The sequence below is a fragment of the Zootoca vivipara genome, chromosome 6, assembly GCF_965207765.1.
Source record: "Zootoca vivipara chromosome 6, rZooViv2.hap1.1, whole genome shotgun sequence".
Taxonomy (NCBI): domain Eukaryota; kingdom Metazoa; phylum Chordata; class Lepidosauria; order Squamata; family Lacertidae; genus Zootoca; species Zootoca vivipara.
Window position 1 is genome coordinate 6,657,212 of NC_142589.1, and position 12,170 is coordinate 6,669,381.

Consider the following 12,170-nt stretch of genomic DNA (forward strand, 5'->3'; position numbering starts at 1 on the left):
TTATATATAACATCATCAGCCTTTGCTAAGCACAGCTGGCTGGGTCTGATGGTCACAAATCCCTCTCCCCTTCCAGCAACACCACACACCTCTATGAAGCTGATGAATCGAGACAATCGTGGAATCTTACTGGAACATCAAGAACCCACCAAGGGGCTGTTGGGAACACAGACGGCCGAGGAGACATTATCGGAGCAGATAATCTGCTCCAAAAACACCAAGCGGAATGAGAGAGACTGAGCGAGTGAACAAGCGTAAACTGCGAAGCTGCACCAGGGGGAAAGGAGCACACTCACAAGGAGGCTTCTGTCTCTCCAAGTGCTAATGGCAGAGTGACTCATTCCTAACCAGCGTGTGCTTCTTCCAGCCCACCCCATGGGAATGAATCTTCCTTGAACTGCATTTCAGTCCATCACCAGCAGCAGTTGTGTAGCATTGGGGGGGGGCACGGGAGCCGTGGCCCCTGGTGCAAGTTTCTAACGGGTGCAGCCAGGTGCCCCCACAACAGGCTCCCTCATCAAGGCCAGAGCTGGGCCCCAGGTCTCTGGGGCTGGGGCAATGCTTCCTTCTCCTTGTGGCCAGCAAAAGGATGCCTGGGTGTGCCCTGCCCCTGGACCGCCTGGGAGGGAGGCAGGGGGTGACACCTTTGGCGCCCACCAAAGAGGGATGGAGGAGGAAGAAGAAGGCAGGAAAGCACTGCTGGAATCATGTGTGCTGCCCAGAGTGGCTAGCTGTGAGGACAGGAGGGCAAGGCGACATAGCGGCGCTCCTGGCTTCGCATTACTCTGCCTTATCTCTGCTCCCAGGTTGGGGCTAGTTTGCAAGGAGAGAGAGACTCCGTTGATTAGACGCTGGCCAGCAAAGGGACTGACCACTGCCCAGTCCACCAGTCCAACACTTGCTCCACCCTGGGCGCCAAGAGACCTTCAAAAAAAGGTGTGATATGTTGACTGACCCCAGAACAATCCCATCCGCATGCCCTTTCCCTATGTCCCAAGAGTGCCTGCTGTTAAAGTTATAAATTCAATGTACATATGGTTCTATGTTTGAATGCATTGTGTTTAAAATGCTGTAAAGCAGGAGGTTCCACTCTGGCAAAAGCGTCAGAGGAGGCAGGTCCCGGTATTTTTCCATTTCAATGAGATGATTTATCTGATGACTCCTCACTGGAAGCATGAGTTGCAGAGTTCTCCCAGCAGGAAGCTGAAACTTGAAAAGCCAGGCTGTGCTTGTTGGCAATGGCCAGCGATAACCGTTATGAAATGATGAACAAGCTTAGGCTCTCGCTCTGGGACCACAGAGAGGAACTGCATAAAGGCTTGAACCTCATTACTTGTTTGAAATGTGTTACTTTGTTATTTTGCCACGTTTCTATTATTGTACTGTAACTAGTATTTACGATTGTTCTGCAGTAAATCTTTGAAACTCATTCTGGTGGTGGAAATAATCCATTTCTACACAAGGTCCTGGGATACGGGTGGCGCTGTGGGTTAAACTACTGAGCCTACGGCTTGCCGATTAGAAGGTCAGCGGTTTGAATCCTTGCGACTGGGTGACCTCCCGTTGCTCGGTCCCAGCTCCTGCCAACCTAGCAGTTCGAAAGCACATCAAAGTGCAAGTAGATCAATAGGGCGGGAAGGTAAACGGCATTTCGGTGCGCTGCTCTGTTTCGCCAGAAGCAGCTTTGTCATGCTGGCCACATGACCCGGAAGCTGTCCGCGGACAAACGCTGGCTCCCTAATTTCAGCGGTTATTAATTGAATAACTTTTCTCACGGCAACTCATGTTACATAACATGGCAACTCGTGTTACTTTTCAAATCATAATTTCAGGCATTGGATTTCTATGAAGGTAAATAATTATTTTCTTGTCACTTAGGAAATTTTGACAAATATTTATTTAAACATGAATATTAGATACAGGTAGGTAGCCGTGTTGGTCTGAGTCGAAGCAAAATAAAAAAATTCCTTCAGTAGCACCTTAAAGACCAACTAAGTTTATATTTTGGTATGAGCTTTCGTGTGCATGCACACTTCTTCAAGTGTGCATGCAAGAAGTGTGCATGCACACGAAAGCTCATACCAAAATATAAACTTAGTTGGTCTTTAAGGTGCTACTGACGGAATTTATGAATATTAGAGACAGTTTAGAATCTCTAACAGCCTCTTGAATAAACCATAGTAGGTGGGAAATTTCCTCTCCACATTTTCATGGACTGACCCCTGAGTAGAATGTGTGCTTTTATTTTAAATGCATCTCTGGGTTATTTGTGGGGCATAGGAATTCGTTCTCCCCCCCCCCAAATATAGTCCTGCCCACCACATGGTCTGAGGGACGGTGGACCAGCGCACAGCTGAAAAAGGTTGCTGACCCCTGCTGTAGACAATACTGTCGATATATCGCAGCTCCCTATGCCATGTATCATTTCATTTCTTTCTTTTTAAAAATAATTTTTATTAAAGATTTTCCTTGTTTACAAAAGCACATGCACTTTTTCTTCAGGTTGTATTTTCTACAGATCAGTTACATTTGTTGTGAGACATTGGTGTTATATGCACTAGAGCAGGCACCCCCAAACTTTGGCCCTCCAGATGTTTTGGACTACAGTTCCCATCATCCCTGACCACTGGTCCTCTTAGCTAGGGATCATGGGAGTTGTAGGCCAAAACATCTGGAGGGCCAAAGTTTGGGGATGCCTGCACTAGAGGGTTGGGAACAGGGCCAGATTTAGGTTTGATGAGGCCCTAAACTACTGAAGGTAATGAGGCCCTTTATATGTCCAGCTGTCCTTTGTCAACAACAAATTGTCACTCTTTTTTGTGTTGAATACTGTATATGCTATATGGTAATTTATGGACCTAATAGGTATCTAAAGCCATTTGCACATAACAAAATAGGAGCCTACACAACACAAAACACTGTTGCTGTGTGTAGGTTTTATTTTTTATTTTTTATCTTATATTTTGGAAATGTACATCCAGTTGTTGTTTTTTCCTTTAAATTTTTTTGGGGCCCCCAAGAGAGTGGGGCCCTAAGCTATAGCTTGTTTAGCTTATACATAAATCTGGTACTGGTTGGGAAATCCTTAAGCCCATACCTCTTTTTCTAATTTAGGGGGGGAAAGCCCCAGTGATTTTGCCTTTGCGGGGCAATGGTAGGGCTACCATACGTCCTGTTTTTCCCAGACACGTCTTGGAATTCGCCTCCGAAAACGGCGTCCTGGATTACGGTATTTTTTCGCGAAAAGGTGGAAATGTCCTGGAGAAAAAGCTCCAAAACTCAAAAATTATTGTAGCTTAAGAATTCTTGTAGCTCAACAACATTCGGCTTTTCTTTTAAAAAGTTCAACATTTTGGGGAGTTTCCTAAGAAAAGCTCAACCGGGGACAACGTGTGGGCTATTTGTGACGCCCCGGCATCTAAGGGTAAGGTGGAACTCGAGGCCTTCTTGGGACTATTGAACTTTTACCATGCCTTCTTACCCTACAAGGCAGCGGTGGCAGAGCCCCTACACAGACTGTTAGACAAGCAGGCCCCGTAGGTGTGGGGGCAGCGCCAGGAGCAGAGGCGTCTTTCCCATAGAGGTTAGTGGCTCGTTGCGCCAGGGCACCGGCCTCTCAGGGGCGCCCCAGCATTGGCGGGGCGTAACATGCCACTAAGCCCTATAGCTCCTCCTCCCCCGCCTCCTCCTCGCCCTCGGCTGCGGGGAGAGCTGCCCACTGCAGCAGCTCCCCCATGGGCACTATCTTTAATATCTTTTAATAAATCTTGGTTACTTGCTATGGTCTTACTGCGGAGAACGGCGACGCGACGCCCAAGCAAGTAAGGAACACCCCGGGGAAAAGGGAGAGTGTGTGCGTGCGCGCACGGAAAGGCTTTGCAGTTGCCGTGGGCTATTGAGCGCACTTGGGGGACAGGAGGCAGGCAGGTGTGGAGGATTCCCTGGTTCTGAATGGGGTAACTGTGCCCCTGAAGGACCAGGTGCGCAGCCTGGGAGTCATTTTGGACTCACAGCTGTCCATGGAGGCGCAGGTCAATTCTGTGTCCAGGGCAGCTGTCTATCAGCTCCATCTGGTACGCAGATTACCTGCCTGCAAACTGTCTCGCCAGAGTGGTGCATGCTCTAGTTATCTCCCGCTTGGACTACTGCAATGCGCTCTACGTGGGGCTACCTTTGAAGGTGACTCGGAAACTACAACTAATCCAGAATGCGGCGGCTAGACTGGTGACTGGGAGCGGCCGCCGAGACCACATAACACCGGTCTTGAAAGATCTACATTGGCTCCCAGTACGTTTCCGAGCACAATTCAAAGTGTTGGTGCTGACCTTTAAAGCCCTAAATGGCCTCGGTCCAGTATACCTGAAGGAGCGTCTCCACCTCCATCGTTCTGCCCAGACACTGAGGTCCAGCACCGAGGGCCTTCTGGCGGTTCCCTCGTTGCGAGAAGCCAAGTTGCAGGGAACGAGGCAGAGGGCCTTCTCGGTGGTGGCACCTGCCCTGTGGAACGCCCTCCCAACAGATGTCAAAGAGGAAAACAACTACCAGACTTTTAGAAGACATCTGAAGGCAGCCCTGTTCAGGGAGGCTTTAAATGTTTAATAGATCACTGTGTTCTATTTCTCTGTTGGAAGCCGCCCAGAGTGACTGGGGAGACCCAGCCAGATGGGCGGGGTATAAATAAATTATTATTATTATTATTATTATTATTATTATTATTATTATTATTATTATTTGCCGCAAGTCCGGCGTCGCCTTCTGAGGGAGAAGAGGAAGGCGGGCAAAGCAGCAGGAGCCAGGGAGGAACTGGTGTTTCAGCGTGCTGGCCACCGGCCGCAGCTTTCTATTGGGACGCCAGGCGGCAAAACAGGCAAAAGTCCGTTCTGGGAGGCAGCTGGTAGGGGGGACCTAGACCTGTCTTACCTCGCTGAAAAGCCTTTAGGAAAGCGGTGAGGTCAGTGCCGGGCAACCTGAGCCAGGGCGAAAGGGAGGAGGCGCTGGAGGGACCTTTGCCCCATGGTGCTGAATGTGCTTAAGACGGCCCTGGCCAGGAGGCCGCGTTCCAAGCAGTCAAAGATCTGCTCGTCTCGTACTCAGTCCTGGCACACTTTGACGAGAGGTTGCCGGTGGTGCTGGCATGCGATGCCTCGCCCTATGGCGTGGCGCTGTACTAGGCCACCAACTTAGAGTTGGAAGGGACCCAAGGGTCATCTAGTACTACCCATTGCAATGCTGTGTTTGCATTTTTTTTAATGTATCCATGTAATTTGTCCTAACCATGTTATGTTGATATTTTTTCACTCCCTATCTTCTCTTATCTGGCACTGAAATTCCAGTGCCATGTTCCTGTGAAATGAAAACAAGATGAAAATCCATGCATTGAGCTGGCTCAGCTATGGAGGCCCAAGGACTTTCATCTGCTCCTCTTTTTAACACCCCCTCCGTGTGTGTGTGTGTGTGTGTGTGTGTGTGTGTGTTGAACTGACAGCTTTTAGGAAAATGACGTTCTCACAAAAAGTCTGTCTAGCACCTTCACCATGTAAGGTTTTGTCACATGCTGAAGTTGCACTCATTTACAATTTGTTTTAGTTGACTTTTTAATTGACCTTAGTATTGCATAAGACCCAGGTCCTCATGAAGAAGTGCAAGGCGTCATCTAGTCCAACCCCCTGCCATGGTGGAATCCTGCCCACAGCTGTCTCTCTGGGTGGGCTCAAACCACCCACCTTAACAGGCAGACCCACTGACCAGCTGTGCCACAGGACACTGAAGATAAGCTAGCCTCCATATAAGATTTTGGCAAGCAAATCTGCTTCTGTGTGGCACAAATATCCTGATCACCCCTTTTTGCTCCTGCAATTATTTTTCCTTTGCAAATGCACCCTCCCCGGCACCGTGGCATGTTTTCCTCCCTCCCTACAGTTTCCCCACAGCTTTTGGGAAACATGCAAAAGCTGTTTTATTTGCAGAAGAGAACCAGCAGGCATTGGAAGGCTTGACATTCAGCTCCTATGGAGTGATTCTCCCTTGCAAAGCTTCCTCCCTGCATTATGTCAAGCCGCAGACATGTATTTGAGGAAAGATGCCTTCAAAAAAGGAAAAAAACTTTTTGACAGTTCCATATTTAGCCCAAGTGACTCAAGACTTAATCCTCCTGCATAAGAAGCCCCAAACTTAATCATTTTAAAAACACATCTTCTGTCTTTTGACAGGATGAAGGAGTATGGATCTACCATACTAATCCCGAGCCTTTTCTTCTTTACACCAGCGTAGCTCCTAAATCAGTGGCTGCTAACCCGTAATCCAGGTCCCCAGAGATTTTATTTTATTATTTTATTTCTTAGTATGCTTACATTGTTTGTTTGTAAAAAAAAGTGCAAAATGTTTTGCAAAAAGAATATGACAAACACAATATCGGTTAAAAAAACGGTTAAAATGACTATTTTAAAGTATTCAAAAAATGTAAAATCAGTGGTAAATTAAAAAAAAGAGAGTAAAACATACATCAATGTTCTACAAGAATGATTTTAGCAGGTGCTGAAAAGAGTACAGCCAAGCCACCTGCCTGATGTCAATAGGCAGGGAGTTCCAAAGTGTGCAGGCCACTAAACTAAAAAAAAAATATTGCAGTTTCTTCAAGATGTAGAGCAAATATTATGTGGCACATGTAGCAGTGCCAATTCCGCACCTCAAACTGGTTGAGGCAGGCGGACCCCAAGATTGCGGTAGAAATAATAGAGGAAATGGTGGTGACCTTCGGTTTTCTTTTGAGCTCCCAACAAGTGCTGAAGAGGCAAGCCACCTCCCGGTTTCATTGCGTAGGCAACTTGCCTCTTTGCAAGACCAGTGGCTGCAGCGGAGTTGTATAAAAAGCAGAGATTCCTTTCTCAGTTGTGTTACCCTGCCACCGCCAGCTATGCTAGACTGGAGCCACAATGGCACCGTGCAGCAATTCAGTTGTAGAAAGGAAGCCAAGCATCCTCCATCGTGGGGACTGGGAGCAACTGTGCCCATTAACAAGGGAACAAGCCAGCTGGAACAGTGAGAGAACTTTGGTACCAAGCGGGGGGGGGGGGGGACAAGACACCATCTGAAATGGCTCCCTGCAAACGGAGGGAACAGAAGCAATTGCAGCCAGGAGCTAAAATGAAAACACTGGGCTATGGGCACTGTATTAGAATGAAGCATGAACAGAGGGAAAGCTATCGGTGCAGGAATTAACTGCGAGCAAAAGCCAGCAGATGTTGGCACCCAGTCTCTGACAGGATAAAGGGAGACAATTTCTCTTGCCTCCAACCCAGTCCCATTGAATAGGAACTCGCCCTGGTGGGTGTCTTTAGAACTGCGGCCCCCACTGTCTTGCGGGAACCTGAGTCTCTTTGCCTTTACTGCAGCATCTGCAATATGGGTACAATAATACTGACCTGACTTACAGGGCTGTTGTAATAGGAACAGAAGGAATGTCAATGCAGGCAACATTAAAATTCTCTGCACAGCCTCTGATTCCCTAACCTCTCGGACCTCTCAGCCTTCATTGCCCTCCCATTTCCAGGCATATCTTCACAACAACAAGGCTCATCCACACTGAGGTTTGATGTGGATTTGGAGCTGCTTCTCTTTTTCTCTTTCTTTCTGGCTTTCACATACCGATTAGATGTGTTTTGGGCAGTCACTGCAGCAAATCAGCGAATTACAGAATATAGTACCCTGTTTGAGGTGAGGCAACCAGAACAGAAGATTTGCTTCTTTTCGTCTGTCCTGTCTCCTCTGCTTGCATTAAAAGGCAAGGCAACCCCCTCCCAGCCCTTTTGTATTCAGATGCTTCACACACACACACACACACACACACACACACACACACACACACACACCAAACTGCTCATTCACAGCGATGGTGGTTTCACTGAGAACCATCCCGAGGACGGAGCAGTGCTGAAGCAATGAAGTCACATCACTTCCCAGAAAAGCCTGGCAGTTCTGCACTGTTTGAGATGGAAAGGAAAGAGAAGCCCTTTTCTGTGGCCCAAGCAAATGTTTTCTGTAAGTGAGAAACAGAAAGAGACACTTGACCGCATCATTTCCTTTCCCGACAAGTCCATTGACTGTTTCGTCCAGTGCCGGCAAACAATGGAGAATGGGGTCCATAGAAGGGTGGCACAAAGGACTGTTGTTTTTGCACACGCACACCCCGAGATGGACAGTGCACTGCAAGTATATGCAGAATATCAAGGGGGGGGGAGGTTCTTCTTAGACACTGTAATTGCAAAATAAAATGTAAATTGCAATAAATGGGAGATCTTTCATATGAACCTGACTCTCATCCTAATAAAGGTAAAGGTAAAGGGACCCCTGACAGTTAAGTCCAGTCGCTCATCTTGCTTTACAGGCTGAGGGAGCCGGCGTTTATCTGCTCCGCACAGTTTTTCCAGGTCATGTGGCCAGCATGACTAAGCCGCTTCTTGCGAAGCCAGAGCAGCGCACGGAAACGCTGTTTACCTTCCTGCCGGAGCGGTACATGTTTATCTACTTGCACTTTGATGTGCTTTCGAACTGTTAGGTTGGCAGGAGCCAGGACAGAAAAATGGGAGCTCACCCCGTCATGGGGATTCGAACCGCCGACCTTCCGATTGGCAAGTCCAAGCAGCACAGTGGTTTAAACCACAGCGCCAAGGGACATGTACTATACCCCTATAACAATTTAGCCTACATATTCACATTATTGTGTAGCCCTTAACACGGCCCTGTATGACAGACCGGTATTATTATTAGCCCCATATTGTAGATGGGAAGACTGAGGCTCAACTAAGGCCTCCTAGTGAGTTTGCAGCAAAGGCGCCTGGCAAACTGGGGACTTTCCAGTTTATAGTTCAGTCTCTTGGCTCTTTTGATTTAGATGGTGCTTTCTGGGTGTTTTGCATTGCAGTTCCCTTCATCCTCAAGGGACAGCCCATCCGCTTGGGAAGGTTGATCCAGGGCTTGCCCACATCTGAGCATTATTTGACTGTTCATCCATGCATTTAAATTAGTTGGAAGCAGGGCAGACCCAACCTGCACATGCTTTCATTTGTGTATGGGGACTGTTATGTACTGAGCTGAATCATAGAACAATAGGATCCAGAATCAGCAGTCTGATTGGTCCACAGGAGCCACCCAATCCAACTCCAGGTGGAAGTGAATCTGCAACCTGATTGGCCTACAGGAGCAGCCAATCAGGCAGCTGGCAGAAGGAATCCACAAACTGATTGGCCCACAGGTGTAGCCCTGAAGTAGCCAATCACACAAAGCCCATTGTGTAAATAATGTATATAAGCAGATGGTTTTGGGAAAAGGGCATTCTTTTCTTCTTCTCCTTTGATGACTACGAGCTGAATAAAGAGCATGAAATTCACTCTGGACTCAGAGTATATTTCAGGGACCAACCTCTGTCTTTTCTTGTTCATACCAAGAGACATTCCTCTTGGGGGGGGGGGGGTCACTGCTTTCTGTCGATTCTATCGCACCAATAAAATACCAGCAGGGCATGCACACAGAGAGCTACTAATGCCCCATGTTTTTCACAAAACCAAAAATGTGCAAAAACACCCAGCCAGGTAATTGTAAATGTGCTTGTGCAGTGTGTGAGGGGAAGGGCCATAGCTCAGTGGTAGGGTATCCGCCTAAAGTGCCTCGCAGCTGCGCATTCTCTGGGATTGGGGTTAATTCCTAGTTTCTGGTGCTGACCAGGTGCTGATCTGGTCAGATCAAGCTCGTCCGTAAAAACGCAATGAGAAACCGGGTAATCTGGTGAGGAGCGCCCACCCCGTGGAACGCCCGCGCCACAGCCAATCAGAAGCTTCCCGCTCACAATCGGATTCCACATTGTGCGCGGAACTCTCCGCGGGCCGCGTTCTAGTAAGCGAGGCGCCTCTGCTGCAAACGGAGGGGCGGGGCGGGCCAAAGCGCCGGGGACGCCGACCCTGGCCTCATTTTCTGCCCTTTGGAGGATCAGCAGTTTCCCTTTCGTTGGCCTGTTCTGAAAGGAAGGTAGAAGAGTCCGCCGTCGCGCAAGTTGCGCGGCGGTTAGAAGACGCCGCTTGCGAGATCCTGTCCCGCGGAAGAAGGGAGGCAGCGCTGCGGCTGGTGCCCGGAGGAAAGTGAGGCTTCTCCTTAGCCCAAGCTCCGTTATTCCCCTTCCTTCTCTCCTTGTGGCTTGACCAAATAATGGTTGTCAATCACATCTGAGTCCTCTTTTCCCACCAAGCCTTTCCTAATTCTTCCCGTATTTATTTATGCGATCGATATTCACGGTTCTTTCAAAAGCAGCATAACTAAGGTCCCTGCCCCGAGAAGTTTACAGTTTCTATGCTGCAGAAAAAGAAAGGAAAGGAAAGAGCGAGAGGGAGGGTGGATCCAAGGGGTCAGTGCAGTTGAAATGAGAGATGTGTTTATTATTATTATTATTATTATTAATTTATTGCATTCATATCCCACTTTTTTCTTCCAGGAGCTCAAGGTAGCATACATGGTTCTCCCCCTCCCCATTTTAAAAAAATAAATAAATTCATTTTTCAGATTAAAGTTTTACAATCACTTATCCAACATACAACATAAAGACAAGATTCCAAAGAATCTCCTGGACTTCCCTCCTTCCCTTTGTGGGTCCTATTGTTAATCATTTCCTCCTGCATCTTTTCCGATAATCCAAATCTTTTACATCTCCATTATGTCCAAAATTCACCATTAAACTAACAAGTGTTATTCCAATCCTACTAATGATATTTATTTATTTATTTGTTTATTTCTACACCGCTTTATATTGTTAATAAAAATCTCAAAGCGGTTTGTTGTTGTCGTTTAGTCGTTTAGTCGTGTCCGACTCTTCGTGACCCCATGGACCATAGCATGCCAGGCACTCCTGTCTTCCACCAAAGCGGTTTACAGCATATTAAATCAATAAAACATTAGCCGGGCAATGTTCCTCCGGCCTCATGAGGAGCCTCTTCATTAGGGCTGGTGAATCTGGGCCTCGCCCCCTAGGCCAGGTGGATTTTAGCTGTTTACAATGGTTTTTAGGATTAATTATAAATTCCCCCATAATTAAAATTTGGGGTCTTCCTGATTTCTGGTTCTTCCGGTCATTTTTAGCCCTTTACGGAATAATCCATCAACTTCATCTGCCATTCTTCTCCCCCCTCCCCATTTAATCCCCACATCAACTCTGTGAGGTAGGTTAGGCTGAGAGGCAGGGACTGGAAACAGCCCCCCCCCCCCGATCATCAAGTGAGCTTCATGGCTCAGTGGGGGCATTTGAACCCTGGTTTCTCCCAGGTCCTAGCCCAACACTCTAACCACTGCACCACACTGGCATGAGACTCCAATGGTGCTTGGAAGTGTGTGGGCAGTACCTGATGAGTTCAGGTGTAAATAGACTAAATGACATTCCCCCGCCCTCACCCGCTCCCAAATTGTGGGCTTGGCAAACATTCGTCAACCTCGCAACTCCATCATGCCCAGACCTAACAAAATGTCTAGACTGACCCACTTGGAATGGGTCGGTTTCCATAGAAATGGCAAGAAGAAGGTTTGTGCCCCCACCAGTACGTGCTCTCTTGTCATTTCTATGGAAACCCAAGTCCTGAATGGGTTGAGCCATCTGTTTCACCCCCTCATTAGAGAAGGAGAAGGAGAACGAGAACAAGCTCTGTGATGACATCAGGAAAATGTTCTCCTGTTAAGCCGGGAGAGCCATCTGGGGTGATTTCGCCTTACGGGAAGCAGAGGAAAGGGGGCGAGGACCAAATTTGCCAGTGCAATGGAGCAATTGCTGATGGGGTCTTGCTTGCAAATGTACATTTGCTGTTCTTTTCAGGACACGGGTCTTGCTTCAAGAAATATATTACCTTCATTTCACTTGACGGAGGCGATTGGCATCAACAGGAGAGAGAATGAAGGCGATGTCTAAAATGTCTACCGGAAGCACCTTGGTAACTCTTAGACTGCTGTAAATTGTTCCACGTGGGGTGACTCTTGAAGACATCTTGGCTGGCATTTCACGGCACATTTATTGGTGGGCCCAGGTTGCCACCAACATCTTACACTATATTGAAAAGATGACATTGGTACCAGTTTTTCCCCCCTGAGGCCATTTCCACATGTGTTTTATATATATATATATATATATATATATATATATA